A 22,557-nucleotide genomic window follows, 5' to 3' on the forward strand; every position below is an offset into this window, starting at 1 on the left:
GACATGAATATAATACAATCCAATGTGAATGTTCAGGATTAGAGTAAAAAAATAGTTTTTCAAATAAGCACCCTATAGTCCTAATGAAGGGTCAACCGTGGGGAAACTCAGGTCCTCAAGAGATATGACAGCATACAGGAGTCGTCGTCCTGGAGCCATTCATTCTGCACTGGCCCCTTTTGTTTTGTTTTGATTTATTTATTTATTTTAATTAGGTATATATAACAGCAGAATGCTTTTTGATTCATTGAACACAACTACAGCACAACTTTACATTTCTGTGGCTGTCCACCTTTTGATTGACTGCTTCTGCTTCTGTCTACCTAAAGAAGTTATTATAAAAATGTTCTTCTCCCCACTCCTTACCAAGTTTGTCTACAACACCTCTGTCTCAGACATAAATGATAAATGACGTCATTCCAAAACGTTAAATCTGTGTGTTGCCCCAAAGGGTCTTCTAAGTATGTTTTCAGATTCATGCTTTCTCTAATAGTTGTTCCATAACTAAAAATAACTGAAAATTCAAAACATCATGGTACACCAGGACCTCTCGACAACAGCCCAGTGTGTTTGAACACATTGACCAAGAAGAGCAGTCCCCCACACCCTGGGACTTCTGGTGTTAGGCAGGTCTCAAAATTCCCTTATCTATTTGTAATTATTTCCACGAAAGTTAACTTCCTCACCATTCACTCAGCCTGCAATGTAAAAGCCTAAAATACATTAAAGTTTAAAAATTCTGTTTTAGGTGCTGCCCACCTTGCATAGTCATCCCCGCCCATATGCTACCCTGCCCTACCTCTACCACCCTGGTGAAAAAAGAACTGTAAACACAGGAAAATGAACATCTCAGATCTTTGATCTGATTCCAGTTTTGCCCTTTCACAAAAGCCACTTTGAGTGAGAAGAGAATTGTGAGTCATGAGATAGGCTTTGGTGGGAATTAGGTGACGGCTCTGGTTTGAATGCATCCCCCAAATTCATTGTTGGAAACTTAATTCCCCAAATCATTTGTTAATAGTGTTTGGGTGTGGAATTTGGGGGAGGTGACTGGAGGCTCTGCCTTCTTGAATAGCTTGATCCATTCATGGATTACTGGGTTAGTACAGGAGTGGTTTTGCTATAAAAGTAGATTCTTAGAGAAGCTTGTTCCGTCTTGCAATCTAATGTCTTCCACTATGTTATGATGCAGTGAAAAGACCGTCCCCAGAAGATGATTCCATGTGGCACCACGCTCTTGGACTCTGAGCTTCCAAAACTGTGAGCCAGATAAAATTCTATTTCTTATAAATAACTCAGTCTTGAGTATTTGTTACAGCAACAGAAGGTAAAGTAAGCCAGTGAGTGATGTTACTTAGGCCAGGTACGACCTTGAGCCAACTGCTTAATTCCCTTGGCCTCAGTTTCCTCGTCTGTAAAAATGAAGAGTTAGAGAAAATGATCACTGAGTTTCCTTCCAACTCTAAAATTCTAACATTTTAAGTAGACACTGGTTATTTCTCTTACGAGATTCTCTGGCTATTCTCACACTCATTTACTAAATGACATTTTAATTTTGGCCCCAAGTGTCAGAAATTTTTACATGTTCAACAAATGGTATAATTCACAAGCTAAATGCTTTAGGGTTGATCATAAATTGCCAGAAGTCAGTTACAGCCCTGAGTCTGTGATGAAAAGGCTGGGGATTTATAATTGAAACAGACAGCACGGCTTCTGGAGTGCCACTGGGGGAATGGAATCTATTCCAAAATGAAATAGGCATTACTGGGTTTCTCAGAAAAATATCCTGAGTCACAGTGGCCAACCTATTAGCAACTTGACTCACTCTTGCCGGTTTTTCTAGTGACTGCTTTGTATTATCATGGTCTAAAAAAGAGGGGTACTCTTTTTTTTATCAAGAGAAAACAAGATGCATTTGATCATCAAAAGCGACGCTTTCAGAGATGGCAAATCAGAGTGTGGTGGAAAGCCAATGCATGCCTGGTAAAGCCACAGTAATTCCCTCACTTGCCAGTCTCTGCTATTCCATAAACAGCTGCTCTAAAGGTTGGCTGAGGTCTTGTTTAGAGAATCAATTAACCAAAGAAGTTTGGGCTGGTGAAGAATGTCACTCAAGTATAGGACCATTTGGAAAACACTTCTACTTCTGTGTTTCCTGCAGGAAAATATACGTATGTTCTGGACTACTAATATACCACACACTTCACCAAAAAAAAAAAAAAAAAAAAAAAAGAATTTGTCTCAATGGATTTCATAGATGACTTTAGTAGCAAAGAAGATGCTGACCAAGTCAAAACTAGAGGCCAGTGAGTACCAACAAGCTGAAGATTTGTCAGGACATACTCGTTCTCAGGATAAGTTTCAGTTTCACTTCCAGCACCTAGAATGTTGTAAGTTTATAAATAAATACTTAAAAGAATGAGTTGGGTGAGGTGATGCCGGCCTGTAATCCCAGCAGCTCGGGAGGCTGAGACAGGAGGATCATGAGTTCAAAGCCAGCCCCAGCAAAAGCAAGGCTCTAAGCAACTCAGTGAGATCCTGTCTCTAAATAAAATACAAAAATAGAGCTGGTGATGTGCCTTATGGTTGAGTGCACCTGAGTTCAATCTCTAGGACCTCACCTTAAAAAAAAAAAAAAGAATGAAATGTTTTCAAAGTTCTAAAGGTATTTGAGGCATTTTAATCCAGCTAGGAAATATCTTTTAAGCAATCAAGCATTATCTATATGTGTGACTAAGGCATTCTTCAGAATATCTCTTTGATATGGCTAATCTATGTAGAAAACATATATTTGAGGGGAAAAAAACAAGGTTTATTACAGTTTTTAAAATACTTACTTGATTCTTCAACTTTTTTATTATTATCATCATTTTTACCATTCTCCTTTGTAGGAAACTCATGAAACATATTTAAATGGTTGTGATATGGTCACATTGGCAATCGTGTGATGAAAAGTTTGGAGAAATTCACATGTAAGTACAGATGATGGCTAAAGCTAGTCTAATAATCCGAGCAAGAAAAAGTGGGAGGCCCAGGGATGTTTTGGGAGTAGGAATAAGTCCTGTATGGTAATTGCCAATTATTTAAAACAATGTTTTATTTCTATGCTGCCTAGCTCCTTTCCTAAATAGCAACAGATGGCTCTAAATATATTTTATATTACAAGAATTAAACAAGTTTGGGGATATAGTACTGTGATAACTTGTGCCATGTAACTGGGGAGATCATCAAAAGAGTAAATCTAGATAGAGAAGAGAAGTGAAGAGGCAAAAACTTGGTTATTCAACAATTATTTACATACTAAAAAATTTTCAGTGCTAGGAATTTATCAGAGAACAAAACAAACATTTTTTGCTTTCTTGGAACTTTCATTCTTTTGTCTTAAAAATCAAATTACAAAGTATGTCAGGTGTTTACAAATGCTTTAATGTAAAAATGAAGCAGGAAGTTGAGATAAGGAGTGTGGAGGTGGTTGCAGTTTTAGATATTATATATGGAAAATTTCTCAAGAAGCTCACTTTATGGAAGTCAGAATGTGATGGGATGATGGGTGTTCCGTACACAGGACACAAAAAAATGCAGAAACCTTCAGCCCTTGAGCATAGAGCAAGCAGGCTGGTATGGCCAGAGCAAGAAGAAAGAGAAGTAAGAAATGAGATTGCAAGATAACATTGGCTCTTGCAGGCCAAATAGTTCAGATTTTGCTGTGTGCATTGGGAAGCCAACGGAGGGTTTTTAGCAGAGCAGTAATATTATTTGCCTGGCTTTTTAACAGGATGACTCCAGTTGCCATATGGAAGAAAGAACAACAGGAAGGCAAGAGTGAAGCAGGGTGGCTGTCACTAGGAGAGAATTTCGAGGATCTCAGTAAAAACTCACAGTAGCCGCAGAACTAGGTGGGAAACAGGGTTAGGTTCTGACATGTTTTCCAAGTAGAGCTGCTAGGGTTTAGCCATAGATTGAAAGTAGAGTGTTAAGAGAGAAGAGTTAAAGTGAGACTGTGGCCTGAGCCAGAGAGAAGGAGGAACTCATGAGAAACAAGCATAAGGTGAGTGTGGACACATGGGTGATGTGCCCGCTGGACATCCATCTCAAGATGGCAAGTAGGCAGTTTCAACAAGGGAAGAGGTGAGCTTGGGATTATAAAGTTTAGAGTCATCAACATAACTAAGGGGATAAAATGGCAGAAATGACAAGAAGACCAGTGTAGACAGGGAAGAGACAAGGACTGAGACCTGGGCACACCAACCTTGAGGTGACTGAGGAATGGTGATGGGGAAGAATCAGGAGAAGCCTCTGAGAAGGAGGAGGAACGTTCTGAAGAGCATGTCCTACAAGCTAAGCCAAGAACTTTTAGCAAGAGGGAGTCATCAATTCTGCCAAATATTAAGCCATGGCCTAAGCTGTGTGACCCCTGGAGGTCAGTTTGCATGGATGCTATAGTTGAGATTTTGAAAGTCCCCTAAAAGCCCATGTGGCAAAAATAATGTTCCCCAGGGAACGTTACCAGCAATACCAGGAGGTGGTGGAAACTTAAGAGGAGAGGACCGGAGGGAGATCTCCCAGTCATTGGGAGCATGCCCTGGAAGAGGACAGTGGGACCCTGTCCCATTTTTGATCTTTGTCTTATAGGCCATTAAGTAAGAACTTTTGTTACATTGTTTATTCCCACTATGATACAGCCCAACCCCAACACACACACACACACACACACCAGAGGCCCTAAAGCAATGGGTCCAAGCAATCATGGTCCGACAGCTCTAAAACTGTGAACCCAGGTAGATCTTTTCTTTTTATAAATTGGTTATCTCTGGTTATTTGTTACAGTAATAGAATGCTGACTAACATAGTAGGTCACATTTGATGCCAGCAAAAGGTGATTGAGGAGATTTCAATGGAGAATGAGGAAAGATAAATTGGATCCAAATAGAATGGGAAAGCTTTTCAAGAAGTTCTGCTATGAAGGCAACTGAAGTAAAAGGTTAGCAAAAAAATTTGCTCATGTCCTTGTTGGAATTCTTTCATGATCTCCTTGGTCTTCTCGTTAACCAAACCATTCAGTGTCCTTTATGATGTCTGCTGATTTTTTTTGTATCTCAGGATGAAATGAGCAGACTCTCATGCAGTATCCCAAGAGTTGACATATCAAGGTTTTGTTTAGATTTGTTCTGCTTATTCTTCCTTTAAAAGATTAGGTAATGGTCAGGAAATTCAAATCTCCTTTTAAAGGATAACCAATGCTCGTCCTCAAAAAATGAATAACTTGCTAAAATTTTAATCAGTCAATACTACAAACAAAGGATGATTATTGTTTTTAATCCATGCATTAAATATTATTCAAGCCCTTCCCTCAACACTATGGAGGAAATGTAAAACTTCATTGGTCGGATATCTTTCCCTTAAGAAACCTGTGGTCTACTGGAGGAGATAAGTCATGAATCTCTGTAAATATGAAATCACTCTGGAATTTCTGAGCAGCCAGGTTAATCTGATTTTATTCTCATTGCCAAATTGAGAGCTAGGATGGCTATTTAAGGTATTTAAGGTTTTCCATTCCCCTGATCCCTCTTTTTTTTCACATCAATAAATTAAATGTCATAAAAAATTTTTATAACCTAAGGTATTTGGGGAGTAGTATATATATTTAGATCTGAGTAATGCTCTCCGAGAGATGAATAGGATGGAGTGTTCAGCCTGACTGAGATGGGATGCTGTAACAGGTGCCTAGAAGATTTCTTGCAAGAGGAGATCATAGATGGGAGCTTTGGAGTCCTTTCCTGGCTTTATTTCCTAAGGATCAATCTTTCCACCAACCTTTCTGGATATGGGAGTTCTATTTCCCACCACTGAGGTAGCGTGTTTGTAATACACGTTCTTTCAGAATGGTACCAGAATCACCAATAATATTGTGATATTTATTTGCTTACGTAATGTACATCACATTGGAAATTACTGTGAGTTAATTTGCCAGTGAGAAATGGTGGCTTGGTTGCATATGTGATACCGGGAAACAGCTGCAGAAGCCTAGGCAGCTTCACAAAGTCAATAAAGTGCTACCAATAATAGATCTTGCAAATGTCAACAATAGGGGAATTTTCCTATGGAGCATATCATAGAAAGTCTTTCTGCAAAAGAACTGGCCTATGTATCTCTATAGAAAAGCTGGAATATTCTGTAAGGCCACTACAACATTAGAAGCTTGAAGTTCAAAATGAAACATAAGATTCTATTTTATGGAATGATATTTGGAATTCGTTATTAAATAATGTAGGGCAAAAATCTGCCAACTAAATTGTTCTTTACAGACTTAGCTTTATTTAACTATGAATTTGGGTGGAATCTATAATATACACTCAAAAATCACTGCCCAGTGGCTAAGACTTTGAAATAGTGAGGAAGACTCATAATTTGCTTTAACTTCAAATTGACCTCAATGATAGCAACCTCTGAATAATGAGATTACTTCTGCTATAAAACCTCAACCAAAATCTTCACATTGACACTAAAATCTTATGTGTGAATACAAATATGTGATATTAGAAGTCCCAACATTGGTTCCTCTTGGAGGTGAGGAGGCCAAACAAGGAGAGTTAACCCTAAGGTGACTTCTGGGGTACATCCAGATCATGCCCCTCTGCCTGGACTGAGAATCAGTTTCATGAATATGTTCAATTTCATACATATTATTCCTTGGTGTGCCTATAATACTTCAGTTTTAAAAAGTTAAAAAACATGTATATCTGATGCTTAAATCTTCCAAAAATAAGAAGCATTCCTGCATTTTAAGGAGTCTTGGCCCAGCAAAATATGCATTTTGCATTTGAGAGCATGAGTGGAGATTATGGGTGTCTGTCTACCAGAGAAGCAGAAACCATAAAAATATTTATGGGATAAATATCTTAAGAGGTTAATTTCAAGGAACTATCTCAAGTGGGGTCTGCCTGGGCAAAGTTTGAAATTTGAAGGTCAAATATACTGTTTGGTTAGATAATTGGGTACCATTTCCTAGCTAGAGATGACACTTAAAACTCTCCATCATAACGGGTTATCTGAGTTTACAGTTCTAGTTGAAACCCTTTCTTTATTTTGTCAAGGCTGTGCTCTCTCACTGGGAGTTTTGAAAAGAGGAGTACATAAAATAACAAGTTATGGATGAGAGGAAACTTTTTCTGTTGTTTATGTGCACAGACTCAGTTCGTACTAAGCCTCCCCCAGCGTGACCCTTGAAGAGGAAATTCTTCATCTTTATTGTCTTCTCAGAAATGAATTACATTTAAAAAGGCTGAAGAAATCTGTTCAATCATTTGGAGTGATAATAACATTCCAACAAGCAAAAACTATGCTTTTTTTTTAACCAGCATCAAATTTGCCAGAATTTATGTGTATGTGAAAAATTAAAGGAGTTTGAATTTTAAAATTTCAAACTTGGCACATGTATTTCTCCAGTGAGGCATGTGGGTTTTGCAAGTTTGCGGGGGCAGTGATGGGGGAGGAGGGACTCACTTGGGAATGAATGTTTCCAATAAGAACTGAAGATCTTTAAGGTCACCAGCATATAGGGACATAGTGCTCTCTCCCCACTCTTCCTGCTACTCCTTCTATCCCTTCTATTCTCCACCTCTTCCTCCCCTGGGATTTCCAAGATTGATCCTAAGCAAGAAGAGAAGATGCCTCATTTGGTAAAGCCCCCATCCATGGTGAATTTATTTCCTCAATTTTCTGCAATGTCAAGGGTACCAGTCAAAGAAAGCCTAATAATTCCTTTCTCATTGTTTATCAGCCTCATGCGAAGAGAACAAGTCTCTCTGAATTAATGATAGTAACAATAGCTTATTACTACTGAGCCCTTTCTACATTCCAAGGACAGTTCTTAGTACTTTATATATTTACTCATATACTATACTTAACAACCATGAGATAGGTACTGTTATTTTCTGTTATTGGAAAACTGAGGCATAGGGAAAAAAGATCATGTGTTTCAAGTGACGTGGTGACAAAGTGGCCCAACCAGGATGCAGCCACAACCAGCCTGACTCCAGAGGCCAGCTCTGAACCACTAGACTAATTCCTTGGAATCCCCAGGAATGCACTTGATACTCAGGCCTAAGCTAGAAAGTTGTTATTCTCAAAATCATTCAACTGTTAAAATATCTTCCATTTTCTCACCAACAGAGTTAGAGGAATCTCTGTAAGCTATTAACAGACTCCAAAATTTAAACTTGTTAATAAAATCCAGCCAATTGTAGGTGATGAACAACATGTGCTAATAATATGTACCAATCAGATGTGGAGCCAGGTCTCATTTTGAGTTTTACATGTGTTGGGTTTCATGTGACAAACACAATTTAACATACAGAAGTCTATTATTTGGACTCCTGCCCGAAGGGAATTACCTAGGTTGCCACTGGGTAAATAATTATCAGTTTCTTTATTCCAAAATAGTTAGAGGCAAATAGGTAGGGCTTTTTTTTTTCTTAATCCATTAATTTTTCATTGGGTTCTGAAAAGCTGTAGGAGAAGATTCTGTAGAAGAGAATTCATAACATGCTTTTGGTAAAATTCCATTTTCTCCAATATTTTGTCTCTAGACCAACAAAAAGAGCAATGATAATATCTTTTCAGAGGCAAAATTGGTGTGGATTTTTTTCCTCTTAGCAGAACTTTAGACTCTGAAGAAGTATTTTGGTATGCTTATTTAAAGAACAGCTCGATTTACTGCCAAATAGCTCTTCATGAAAGACATATGTAAATACAGCAGAGTAAATGAGATAATTCTATTGCATTTGAAAAACACTTTCTTAATTATGTGAACTTGTTTGAGAGAATATGAAAATGCTCTGTATTTAGTTCTGTAAGAAGTTTGGCTGTGATACTTATGATGTAATCATAGCCAAGAGTTGAAATTATATTAATATTGAATGCAAAACTATTTTCTTTTCTCTCTTCTTTTTAATAATGAAAAATGCTAATTAAAAAATTGATTGCAAAAAATATCCTCTCTGGCACTAAGAACTGCCTTTAGCTTCATTGTATTTGTAATGTGTCAGAATTTACATTTGCAGTGTTCTAGAAGCCAGACTATTATATAAAAAAATTGAATTAAATATACTCTTTTATCAAAGGTGGTATTAAGATGCACAAAAATGCTAGTCTTCTGTATATCATAAGGTACTCAACCAAAATTTTTTGTCCCAAATTTGCAGTTTCCAACAAATATCTAAGATTTTGTTTCTTGTCATTCCAGATATGAAACCAGCATATGGAAGCAATTTCATATCAGCTATCTAGTTCAAATCTTAAGATCATATGAAATAATTGAAAGATGATATTATCTGTCTTTTACAAACAGGGAACTGAGGAACCATATGACTAAGTGCTGTGCCTCAAATCCTGCTGTTAATGAGTAAAATCCTTTCAAGGATATTAATTTCCTGTCTTCCAACGCTAAGCTCTTCTCTCTCCACCATGCTGCCAACTCAATCCTGATTTAAATACTGATCTTTCCAGTTAATTTTTCCTCCTTCATCAGCCTTCACATCATACCCCAAGAGTTTTAGTCGGCAGTACATGCTTACTAAAAAGTTAGCTTATTTTATCCTTGGAAATATTTTGTTGTCATTGTTCCATCAAAATGATCATAACCTGTGCAGAATATTGTCTACATGAACTTACTAATAAAATTTCAAAATTGAACTCATCGTTATCTCTCCAAACCCCAGCCCTAACAAACCAGTTTATTTCACTGATTATCACACTCAAGTACACTTAGTAGTAACCAAATGCAAAAGAATCATCCTAGATTCCTCTTTTTCCCCTACCTTCTATTCCAATCACAACCACTGTTTCATTATCCCTGCTAGGTAGTTCTGGAACCAATATGCCCCTCCACATGACAGGTCTGATTTTAGTAACTCAGGCTGTTTTCTATTTTCACCTAGACCCTTGCAATGACTTCTTATGTGGTCTCCCTACTGGGTATCTCTTCTTGCTCCAATCCCATTATTACTGGACATCTTTCTGTCCCACCATCTCAGAGACACCTACTCTAAAGATTTGAATGCCTCCATCAGGATCAAGTTAAACTCCACAGTCCAGTATATACAGTGATGAATCTTCTGACCTTCTCAGTCTCATCTTCTCCCATCCTTTTACAGATACCCTTCTGAATGCAGTCAAGTTGTATGATCTTCTTACAATACCTTAGCCCAGAATGGACTCTCCCATCTGTTGATTTATATGCATGTTCTCTCTCTTGAGAATACTGTCCTCACCCTCACATTATAGAAAGAGATGCAAAGTTGAGCCAGTAATTCCAAAGAGCACAGCAGGATAATAGTTTTGAACATTAAACCTGCCACTCATCAAATTTCTTCACTACTACCCGAGAGAACCCCACTTCTGTTCACCTCCCTCTCAAACAAGTCCTGCCTGCTTTTCCTCTGTTAAGGAACAAGTTTCAGGAATGTTAACAATTGTCTGATGTATAGTGAAGAGGTGGTGGTGCAACGAATAAGTCACTACAGAAAAAGTAATTCATCCAAATATTAGCTTAAATTCTAACAAGAATCATCTAAACACAACCAACTGTGTGATTTAATGTTCATTAATTAATGCTTGAGTTAATCTTTTCATTGTGAGAATATATATACTAATGAGTAAATATATACTAATATAATTATAGGGGACCCCAGGGATTCTACACAAGACAAAATGGAAAAGATACACTTGAGGAGCAGAAAACTTGCAGTTCTACGGAAGCATCACCTCATGTTATCAGAACTCTCCTGAAGGCAGGCACTCTATTATGTTTGAGAAGCAAATGCAGCATTATGTCATCAAATAAAACTGACTGTGACTCAAATGCAGACAGAGGAGATTACAGGCATAGACTCGGGTGGTATGAATAAGCAAGTGATGTGAGGAAATTAGTACTTTAATAAAGGAATTAAAATTAGTACAGAGTATGATGACGACTACAGAAAAATAAAAAGCACAATGAGATGCATAAACTTGAAAACATAATACAGAATCCAGCCAATCCAAATGAAAATTCCTAGAGAAAAATAAAACATTAAAATAGAAGAAAAAATCAAAGATATAATTGTAGAAAACCTTCCAAAATGAGGTGCAAGAACACAGAGTATTTGGCACTGCTGTCGCTCTCCATGCTGCAGGAAATTTTAGTGAAAAGATTCCAATTATCTCTTTTTTTTTTAAATGACAAAGATGAAGAACAGGCATACAGGCATAAAAAATACGTTCAAAAATTCAAAAGTCCCAGATGTATGCTCAAGAACACAAAATGTCAAAACTAATGGAGTAATTAATAATTGTATATGTACTAAAGCAGACATTTGAAATGTATACAACATTTGTCTCCTTGGACTGTACCCAAAGGACTTAAAAACAACATACTACAGGGACACAGCCACATCAATGTTTATAGCAGCATAATTCACAATAGCTAAACTGTGGAGCCAACCTAGATACCCTTCAGTGGATTAGAAAAATGTGGCATATATACACAATGGAATTTTACTCAGCATAAAAAAAGAACAAAACCATGGCATTTGCAGGTAAATGGATGGCATTGGAGAAGAAATGCTAAGTGAAGTTAGCCAATCCCAAAAATACAAATACCGAATGTTTTGTCTGATATAAGGAGGCTGACTCATAGTGGGACTAGAAGGGAGAGCATGGGAAGAATAGATGAATTCTAGATAGGGAAGAGGGGTGGGAGGGATGGGGGGGCAGGGGATTATAAGGATGGTGAAATGTGATGGACATCATTATACAAAGTACATGTATGAAGACTTGAATTGGGTGTCAACATACTTTATATACAGAGATACAAAAATTGTGGTATATATGTGTAATAAGAATTATAATGCAAAAAAATAGAGTTACCTTAGATTAGGTAGAGGGAAGTGAAAGGAGGGGAAGACAGGGGATGTGGGGATAAGAAAGATAGTAGAATGAAACAGACATTATTACTTTATGTAAGTATGTGACTGTATGACCAATGGGATTCTACAATATGTATAAACAGAAAAATGAGAAATTATATCCCATCTATGTATGATATATCAAAGTATATAAATACTATTGGCATATATAACTAATTAAAACAAATAAAAAATTTTTACCCCCAGCGGCCCTGCGCGGCGAGAAGGGTCCCCACCCGGCAGACAGCCTGTGCCCTCCCAGCTCTGCTAACGGCCCCGCCCCCACTGCGAACGGCCCCGCCCACCCGGCAAACGGCCCCCCCCCCCCCCCCAGACGACGTGAAGGAAATCTAACCAAGCCTTTATGAAATAGCGAACTGGGAACTAAAACCAGAGATTGGGTCAGACCAGAGACAAGCCAGTTCCACCCCTCCCTTCGGACACTCCAGCAAGGAGGCAGGGGCCCGCCATTGCAGAGAGGGGAAGTCACCAAAGTTCGGCCAAAGAGATTCCTTCCCAGAGGAATCTACTTTAGCAGGTGTGTGACTCCCACCCGCATCAGATACAAACAACTGGGAAACTTCAAAATCTCTCCGTGGGCGTGACTGTAAGGGCCAAAGGACTCTCGACCCCCAACTCCCAATACTGCCAGTGACGTGGGCGTGACTGTAGGGGCGGAGGGAAGCAGAGAAGACTCCCCACCCCCAACTCCCCCAACCGCCAACTGAGAGGGCGTGACAGTAGGGGCGGAGGGAAACAGAGGACACTCCAGACCCCCAACTCCTCCTACTGCCAGCGGAGTGGTTGTGATTGTAGGGGCTGAGGGAAGCAGATGGGATCCTCGACCCCCAACTCCCATTACCACCAGTGGCGACACCAATGGTCTTAGCCGCCAGACTCCGAAGGTGTGCCCACCAAAGGGGTCCGGAAAAATTAAACTATTGACTCCCAGAACACAGCTCCACAGCACTGGGGCTTAGATGAATGACAGAGAGAGTGCTCAGTCATTAGGGAAATAGAGCACCCAGAGGGGCTGAAAGTGTAACCAAATCCTTGGAGAACCTCCTCCGGTGCACAGGACCTGGCTGGCTGGCAGGAGGAAGGGGAGGAGGGGCTGTAGAAGTGAAACGGCTCTGGACCAACAGGATTGAGAGACTCCCAGGAGCCGCCTTACAGGGATTGCTGTTGACACATTGAGGGCAAATCTCAGCCCGGAGGGCACAGCTTTGCCTACGGGAAGAGAAGAAAATGGATCTCTAAGACCTAATTTTATTTCTTATTTTATTTTATTTTTTCTCTCCCTTTTTCCCTCTTTCTCTCCCCTTCCAAGTTTTATTGTTCTTTACATTCTCCTCTATGCTATCTAACTCCCCCTCCTTCTTACTTTTCAAGAGCACCTTCCTTCCCCTTCCCCCCAACTTTCATCCCAAGCATTACGTCCTCCATTTCGTGTAACTGTCTAAATGCAAACAGGTGAATGTTTCGAGGCCGTCTATAGTGCTCCTAAATACCTAGCTACTACCAACACCCTGATCCAATTGACGGTTAGCATCCCCCTTCAGTAGAGCAATCTTCTAAAGTAGCCAAGACATACTAACCAGTATACCTTCATAGCACCCAACATAAAGTCCTAAGAACAAAAAACAAATCACTATATGCATACAAAATCCGGAAGCCCTTTATAAATTGAATGAATCAGCTCTAAAGTACAATAAAGCCCAACATCTATAGGCATAATCTCCCACCACAAAGGAGAAACAACAGATATAAACAAAGCCAAAACAAATGTATAGGAGAAAGCAGTTACAAAGCAGTCAAACAGAGCTGGAAAGTAACGTGAACAACATGAAAAAACCAGGGAAAAAAGGAGTACAGATAATGCAGGACAACTTAAATCTACAGGAGGACCTAGAAGCATCAGAAACATGGACAGGGAAAGAAATCAAGGCATACCTAACTCAGATGGAACGGAATTTTAGAGAAGACATGAGACAGCAAATCCAAGAATTGAAAGTATATTTTGAAAACCAACTAAACAAACAAATTCAAACTGCAAAGAACGAGCTTTACCAGGAGATAGAGATCTTAAAAAAAAACCAAACAGTGATTTTAGAAATGCAAGAAACCATAAACCAGATTAAAAATGCTAACGAGAATATTACAAATAGACTAGATCAAGTAGAAGTCAGAACATCAGATAATGAAGACAAAGTTTATCAACTTGAAAAGAATATAGTCAATACTGAAAAGATGCTTAAATCTCACGAGCAATCTATCCAAGAGATATGGGATCTCATCAAAAAACCAAATTTGAGAGTCATTGGGATAGAAGAAGTCACAGAGATTCAAGCCAAAGGAATGGACAACCTATTGAATGAAATAATCCTAGAAAACTTCCCAGAGATGAAAGATGGAATGGATTGCCAAATCCTGGAAGCCTACAGGACCCCAAACATCCAAAACTGTAATAGGCCAACTCCAAGACATATAATTATGAAGATAGTCAACATACAGAACAAGGAGAGAATATTAAAAGCTACGAGGGAAAGGAGGCAGATTACATTCAGGGGTAAACCAATTAGGTTAACGGCTGATTTTTCATCACAGACTTTGAAAGCGAGAAGATCCTGGAACAATGTATTTCAAACGCTGAAAAATAATGGATTCCAACCAAGAATACTGTATCCAGCAAAATTAAGCTTCAGATTTGACAATGAAATTAAAATCTTTCACGATAAACAAAAGCTAAAAGATTTCGCAGCCAGAAAACCAGCACTGCAAAGCATTTTGGGCAAAATTCTACAAGAAGAGGAATGGAAAAACAGTGCCCAAAACCAACAGCGGGAGGTATCTCAGTAAAGGGGGAGGAAAACAACCAAAAAGTAAAAACTAGCCAAACTAAAATAAATAAATAAATAAACATGACTGGAAGTACAAATCATATTTCAATTGTAACCTTAAATGTTAATGGACTAAACTCACCAATCAAGAGACACAGGCTGGTAACCTGGATCAAAAAAACAAATCCAACAATATGCTGCCTTCAGGAGACTCATATGATAGGAAAAGACATACACAGGCTGAAGGTGAAAGGTTGGGAAAAATCATACCACTCACATGGCCCTCGGAAGCAAGCAGGAGTGGCCATACTCATATCGAATAAAATCAACTTCAAACCTAAGTTAATCAAAAGGGATAAAGAAGGACACTATATCCTGTTAAAAGGAACTATTCACCAACAAGACACAACAATTATCAATTTATATGCACCAAATAATGGTGCAGCAACGTTCATAAAACAAACTCTCCTCAAGTTCAAGAGTCAAATTGACCACAACACAATAATTATGGGTGACTTCAACACACCGCTCTCGCCATTAGACAGATCCTCCAGGCAAAAGCTGAATAAAGAAACTATAGAACTCAATGACACAATCAATAACCTAGACTTAACCGACATATATAGAATATATCAACCATCATCAAGTGGATACACGTTCTTCTCAGCAGCACATGGATCGTACTCAAAGATAGATCATATATTATTCCATAGGGCAACTCTTAGTAAATATAAAGGAGTGGAGATAATACCATGCACCATATCTGATCATAATGGAATGAAACTGGAAATCAATGAAAAAAGAAGGAAGGAAAAATCCTGCATCACATGGAAAATAAACAATATGTTACTGAATGATCAATGGGTTACAGAAGACATAAAGGAGGAAATCAAAAAATTCTTAGAGATAAACGACAATTCAGACACAACATACCGGAATCTATGGGACACAATGAAAGCAGTTTTAAGAGGGAAATTCATTTCCTGGAGTTCATTCCTCAAAAAAAGAAAAAACCAACAAATAAACGAACTCACACTACATCTCAAAACCCTAGAAAAGGAAGAGCAAAACAACAGCAAATATAGAAGAAGACAAGAAATAATTAAAATCAGAGCGGAAATCAACGAAATTGAAACAAAAAAAACCATTGAAAAAATTGATAAAACTAAAAGTTGGTTCTTTGAAAAAATAAATAAGATCGACAGAGCCTTAGCCATGCTAACGAAGAGAAGAAGAGAGAAAACTCAAATCACTAACATACGGGATGAAAAAGGCAATATCACAACAGACACTACAGAAATACAGAAGATAATTAGAAAGTATTTTCAAACCCTATATTCTAATAAAATAGAAGACAGTGAAGACATCGATAAATTTCTTAAGTCATATGAGCTGCCCAGATTGAGTCAGGAAGACACACACAATTTAAACAGACCAATAACAAAGGAAGAAATAGAAGAAGCCATCAAAAGACTACCAACCAAAAAAAGCCCTGGACCAGACGGGTATACAGCGGAGTTTTACAAAACCTTCAAAGAAGAATTAATACCAATACTTTTCAAGCTATTTCAAGAAATAGAAAAAGAAGGAGCTCTTCCAAATTCATTCTATGAGGCCAACATCACCCTGATCCCGAAACCAGACAAAGACACTTCAAAGAAAGAAAACTACAGACCAATATCTCTAATGAACATAGATGCAAAAATTCTCAATAAAATCCTGGCGAATCGAATACAAAAGCATCCAAAAAATTGTGCACCATGATCAAGTAGGATTCATCCCTAGGATGCAAGGTTGGTTCAATATACGGAAATCAATAAATATTATTCACCACATCAATAGACTTAAAGATAAGAACCATATGATCTTCTCGATAGATGCAGAAAAAGATTTCGACAAAGTACAGCATCCTTTTATGTTCAAAACACTAGAAAAACTGGGGATAACAGGAACTTACGTCAATATTGTAAAAGCTATATATGCTAAGCCTCAGGCTAGCATCATTCTAAATGGAGAAAAACTGAAGGCATTCCCGCTAAAATCTGGAACAAGACAGGGATGCCCTCTCTCTCCACTTCTCTTCAACATAGTTCTCGAAACACTGGCCAGAGCAATTAGACAGACAAAAGAAATTAAAGGCATCAAAATAGGAAAAGAAGAACTTAAAATATCACTATTTGCGGACGATATGATCCTATACTTAGAAGACCCAAAAGGGTCTACAAAGAAACTACTAGAACTAATAAATGAATTCAGCAAAGTGGCAGGATATAAAATCAACAAGCATAAATCAAAGGCATTCCTGTATATCAGTAACAAAACTTCTGAAATGGAATAGAGGAAAACCACCCCATTCACAATATCCTCAAAAAAATAAAATACTTGGGAATCAACCTAACAAAAGAGGTGAAAGATTTATACAATGAAAACTACAGAACCCTAAAGAGAGAGATAGAAGAAGATCTTAGAAGATGGAAAAATGTACCCTGTTCATGGATAGGCAGAACCAACATCATCAAAATGGCGATATTACCCAAAGTTCTCTACAGGTTCAACGCAATGCCAATCAAAATCCCAACGGCATTTCTGGTAGAAATAGATAAAGCTATCATGAAATTCATATGGAAAAACAAAAGATCCAGAATAGCAAAAGCAATTCTAAGCAGGAAGTGTGAATCGTGAGGTATAGCGATACCAGATTTCAAACTGTACTACAGAGCAATAGTAACAAAAACAGCATGGTACTGGTACCAAAACAGGCAGGTGGATCAATGGTACAGAATAGAGGACACAGAGACCAATCCACAAAATTACAACTTTCTTATATTTGATAAAGGCGCTAAAAGCATGCAATGGAGAAAGGATAGCATCTTCAACAAATGGTGCTGGGAAAACTGGAAATCCATATGCAACAAAATGAAGCTGAACCCCTTTCTCTCACCATGCACAAAAGTAAATTCAAAATGGATCAAGGAACTAGATATCAAATCAGAGACTCTGCACCTAATAGAAGAAAAAGTTGGCTCCGATCTACACATTGTGGGGTCGGGCTCCAAATTCCTTAATAAGATGCCCATAGCACAAAAGTTAATAACTAGAATCAACAAATGGGACTTACTCAAACTAAAAAGTTTTTTCTCAGCAAGAGAAACAATAAGAGAGGTAAATAGGGAACCTACATCCTGGGAACAAATCTTTACTCTTCACACTTCAGATAGAGCCCTAATATCCAGAATATACAAAGAACTCAAAAAATTAAACAACAAGATAACAAACAACCCTATCAACAAATGGGCGAAGGACCTGAACAGACACTTCTCAGAGGAGGACATACAATCTATCAATAAGTACATGAAAAAATGCTCACCATCTCTAGCAGTCAGAGAAATGCAAATCAAAACCACCCTAAGATACCATCTCACTCCAGTAAGATTGGCAGCCATTATGAAGTCAAGCAACAATAAGTGCTGGCGAGGATGTGGGGAAAAGGGTACTCTTGTACATTGCTGGTGGAACTGCAAACTGGTGCGGCCAATATGGAAAGCAGTATGGAGATTCCTAGGAAAGCTGGGAATGGAACCACCATTTGACCCAGCTATCGCCCTTCTAGGTCTATTCCCTGAGGACCTTAAAAGAGCATACTATAGGGATACTGCCACATCAATGATCATGGCAGCACAATTCACAATAGCTAGACTTTGGAATCAACCCAGATGCCTTCAATAGATGAATGGATTAAAAAACTGTGGCATTTATACACAATGGAGTATTACGCAGCACTAAAAAATGACAAAATCATGGATTTTGCAGGGAAATGGATGGCATTAGAGCAGATTATGCTAAGTGAAGCTAGCCAATCCTTAAAAAACAAATGCCAAATGTCTTCTTTGATATAAAGAGAGCAACTAAGATCAGAACAGGGAAGAAGAGCATGAGGAAAAGATTAACATTAAACAGAGACGAGTGGGGGGAGAGAAAGGGAGAGAGAAGGGAAACTATGGAAATGGAAGGAGACCCTCATTGTTACACAAAATTACATATAAGAGTTTGTGAGTGGAAAGGGGAAAAAAAAACAAGGGAGAGAATTAAACAACAGCAGATGGGGTAGAGAGGGAAGATGAGAGGGAAGGGGAGGGGGGATAGTAGGGGATAGGAAAGGTAGCAGAATACAACAGTCACTAATATGGTATTATGTAAAAATGTGGATGTGTAACCGATGTGATTCTGCAACTTGTGTTTGGGGTAAAAAATGGGAGTTCATAACCCACTTGAATCAAATGTATGGAAGATGATATGTCATGAGCTTTGTAATGTTTTGAACAATGAATTAAATTTTTTTTTTTAAATGATGATAATCTAAGATATACAATAGGTCAGAAACTGAAACACACTCCTTCAGGAAAATAAATGATACATTACAGCCATTGGAATATTGGGCCAAGATTAAGAATTATATTAAAAAGTGACAAGTAGAGATAATATTTTAAGAAAAATAAATTTTTATCTTCTCAAAGCCTATACCTAGCTAAGATATGAACTTGTATACGAGCAAAAGAATTATATGTGTGTATATGTGTGTGTGTGTGTGTGTGTGTGTGTGTTTATGCTCACTCTTATCTGTGTAGGAGCTAATAGAGGACATTACTGATACATTAAAAAAAATAGAATAAAATATTTTTCCAAGTCTTATTTGAGTTCATGAAGAAAGGAATGTAAGACCTCTAGAATATACATTATTATACCTGTTGGACCAAGATAATGCCCTGAAACCAGTTAAACAGAGTTATAACTAGATAACTATTGCTAATATGACTATGAATATAATTGTCATAATTAATTTTTTAAAGTAGGAATTCAGTGCCCAGTTTAAAACAACTTTATAGTGATATCCTAGGAATAAAACTCCAGATTAAACAGTTTTGACAAATTGAGACATTTTAGAAAATAATATTATTAAAAGCCAATATATTCTCTCTAACCAATATCAAAAACAAATTAAAAACTGAATACAATATATTAAATGTTTTAAAAATCTGTAGTAATCAAAACAGTATAGAGACATAGTATTAACCCATCTACAAACAGGCCAAATACTAGCATGTATAAAAAAGTTCAGTCTGAGATGTAATTGTGTTTCAAATCAGTGGGAAAAGAACAATTATCTCATAAATAGAATCATGAGAGTCCACTTATATCTGAGGGAGGGAAATTGAATTGCTATCCTCAAGCCATACCCAGACTACATTAAAAATTAGGATATGATTTACATGAAACTAATAAATTAAAATGTTTATAAAAATTAAAAGGTAATATTTACACAGATTTGGCATAGAATATAAGCTTTGTAGAAATGCCATCAACTCATCCAGGCAAAAAGAAATTTAGGAAAATATTGATGTATTTATTGTGCATATGCTCAAAATATTTTTCCTATGACCACATTAAAATGAATGAAAATATTCTAAATATAAATGACAAGTAAATGCTTTAGTTTTTTAATATATAAAAAGTTCTTAGAAATAAATAAGAAGGCAAAATCACAAAAGCTTGAGAGCATACACCGAGCACGGAGTGGCTGAGTTCCGGCTCCCGGAACTGCTCTGGCCCAGGGCTAAGGAGCCCGCGGAAACTGCTTCTGGGTCCGGGTCCTGCTGAGTACCGTGGAGGTAAATACCAACCGAGCCTTCGTGGGCAGTGGCAACAGGACTGAGACGGGGCCTGTGAGGGCCGGTCAGGACTCACCCGTTGCTTTGGTCACCCGGCAAAGGGAACGAAATGCTGCCATTCGCATAGGATACCAACATGACAGAGATCTGATGTCATCAGAAAGCGGCGGAGGAGAGAACTTCATCAATACCAGCGGCGACAGAAACAGTTGGTCTCCTGGTAGGGAGGGTGAGTCACAGACACCTGAGTCTCTCTCACTTTGTCTTCGAGCCAGAGGGGAGGAGCCGGGCCGCCACCTGCGCCCGGAGCAGGCCCAGCGGCTTGCAGGCGTGGTGGTCGCATGACCCCAATTGGAGAGGGGGCGGAGCGGAGCCGCCACCTGTGCCCGCAAGGTGGGCAGACCTGCGACCCAGTGGTACACGGGCGTGGTAGGAGGGGCAGGGCAGAGCCGCCGCCCGCGCCTGCAAGGTAAGGAGACCTGCGACAGACTGGCGGATCAGGCCCAGTGGCCTGCCAGCGTGGTACATACGTCACCCCAACTGGAGTAGGGGCAGAGCAGAGCCTTCGCCCGTGAACGGATCAGGCCCCTCCGGTGTGGTGGTCACGTGACCCCAATTGGAGTGGTGGCAGAGCGGAACTGCCACCCGTGCCCGCAGGGTGGGCAGACCTGCAACCAACCTGCAGATCAGGCCCAGCGGTCCACAGGCGTGGCAGGAGGGGCAGGGCAGAGCCGCCACCCGCGCCTGCAAGGTAGGCAGACCTGCGACAGACCAGCGGATCAGGCCCAGCAGCCTGCCGGCGTGGTACACACGTCACCCCAACTGGAGTAGGGGCAGAGCAGAGCCGCCGCCCGCGCCTACAAGGTAGGCAGACGGCCGCCCGACCCTGCAATGGAGACTTTTCAACTATACAAGAGCAATATAAATATATAGGGGAAAAAAACATTTCAAAAACACAACAGTTTCACCAAGCAGAAAGAAACGCAAGCAGTATGAAAAGACAAGGAAAGAAAGGACCACAAGCAATGCAGGTCAACGCAACTTTAGAAGAGGTAACAGCTGCAGCAGATGGAATGTCAGATAAAGAATTCAGGATATACATGCTTCAGATGATCTGGAGTCTCAAGGAAGACATTAGACAGCAAAATCAGACAATGAAAGATCACTTCTACAATGAATTACACAAACAAATCCAGGAAGCAAAGGATCAACTATACAGGGAGACAGAGGTTATAAAAAACAAACAAACAGAAATCCTAGAAATGCAGGAAGCAATAAACCAACTTAAAAACTCAATGGAGAATACTACCAGCAGAGTAGAACACTTAGAAGATAGAACATCAGACAATGAAGAAAAAGTATTTCAACTTGAAAAGAACATAGACAGCTCAGCAAGACTGTTAAGAAACCATGAGCAGAACATCCAAGAAATATAGGATAACATTAAGAGACCAAATTTAAGAGTCATTGGGATACAGGAAGGGACAGAACTCCAAACCAAAGGAATGAGCAATCTATTCAATGAAATAATACGAGAAAACTTCCCAGACTTGAAGAATGAGACAGAATCCCAAATCCTAGAAGCCTACAGGACGCCGAATGTGCAAAATCATAAGAGATCCACACCTAGACACATTATAATGAAGATGCCCAACATACAGAATAAGGAGAGAATTTTAAAAGCTACAAGAGAAAGGAAGCAGATCACATTTAGGGGTAAGCCAATCAGGATAACAGCTGATCTTTCAACACAGACTCTGAAAGCTAGAAGATCCTGGAATAACATATTTCAAACACTGAAAGAAAATGGGTTCCAACCAAGAATTGTGTATCCAGCGAAATTAAGCTTCAGGATGGAAGATGAAATTAAAACCTTCCACGATAAACAAAAGTTTAAAGAATTTGCAGCTAGAAAACCTTCTCTTCAAAACATCCTCGGCAAAACATTACAGGAAGAGGAAATGGAAAATAACAATGAAAATCAACAGTGGGAGGTAGGACAGTAAAAGGGGGGGAAATAATCAAAGAGGAAAACAAACCATGTTTAGTAACAGAAATAAACAAATATGGCTGGAAGAACAACCCATATCTCAATAATAACCCTAA

The sequence above is a fragment of the Marmota monax genome, unplaced genomic scaffold, assembly GCF_021218885.2.
Source record: "Marmota monax isolate L192 unplaced genomic scaffold, Marmota_monax_Labrador192_F-V1.1 WCK01_AAM20220418_F8-fsc00002, whole genome shotgun sequence".
In the NCBI taxonomy this organism is placed as follows: domain Eukaryota; kingdom Metazoa; phylum Chordata; class Mammalia; order Rodentia; family Sciuridae; genus Marmota; species Marmota monax.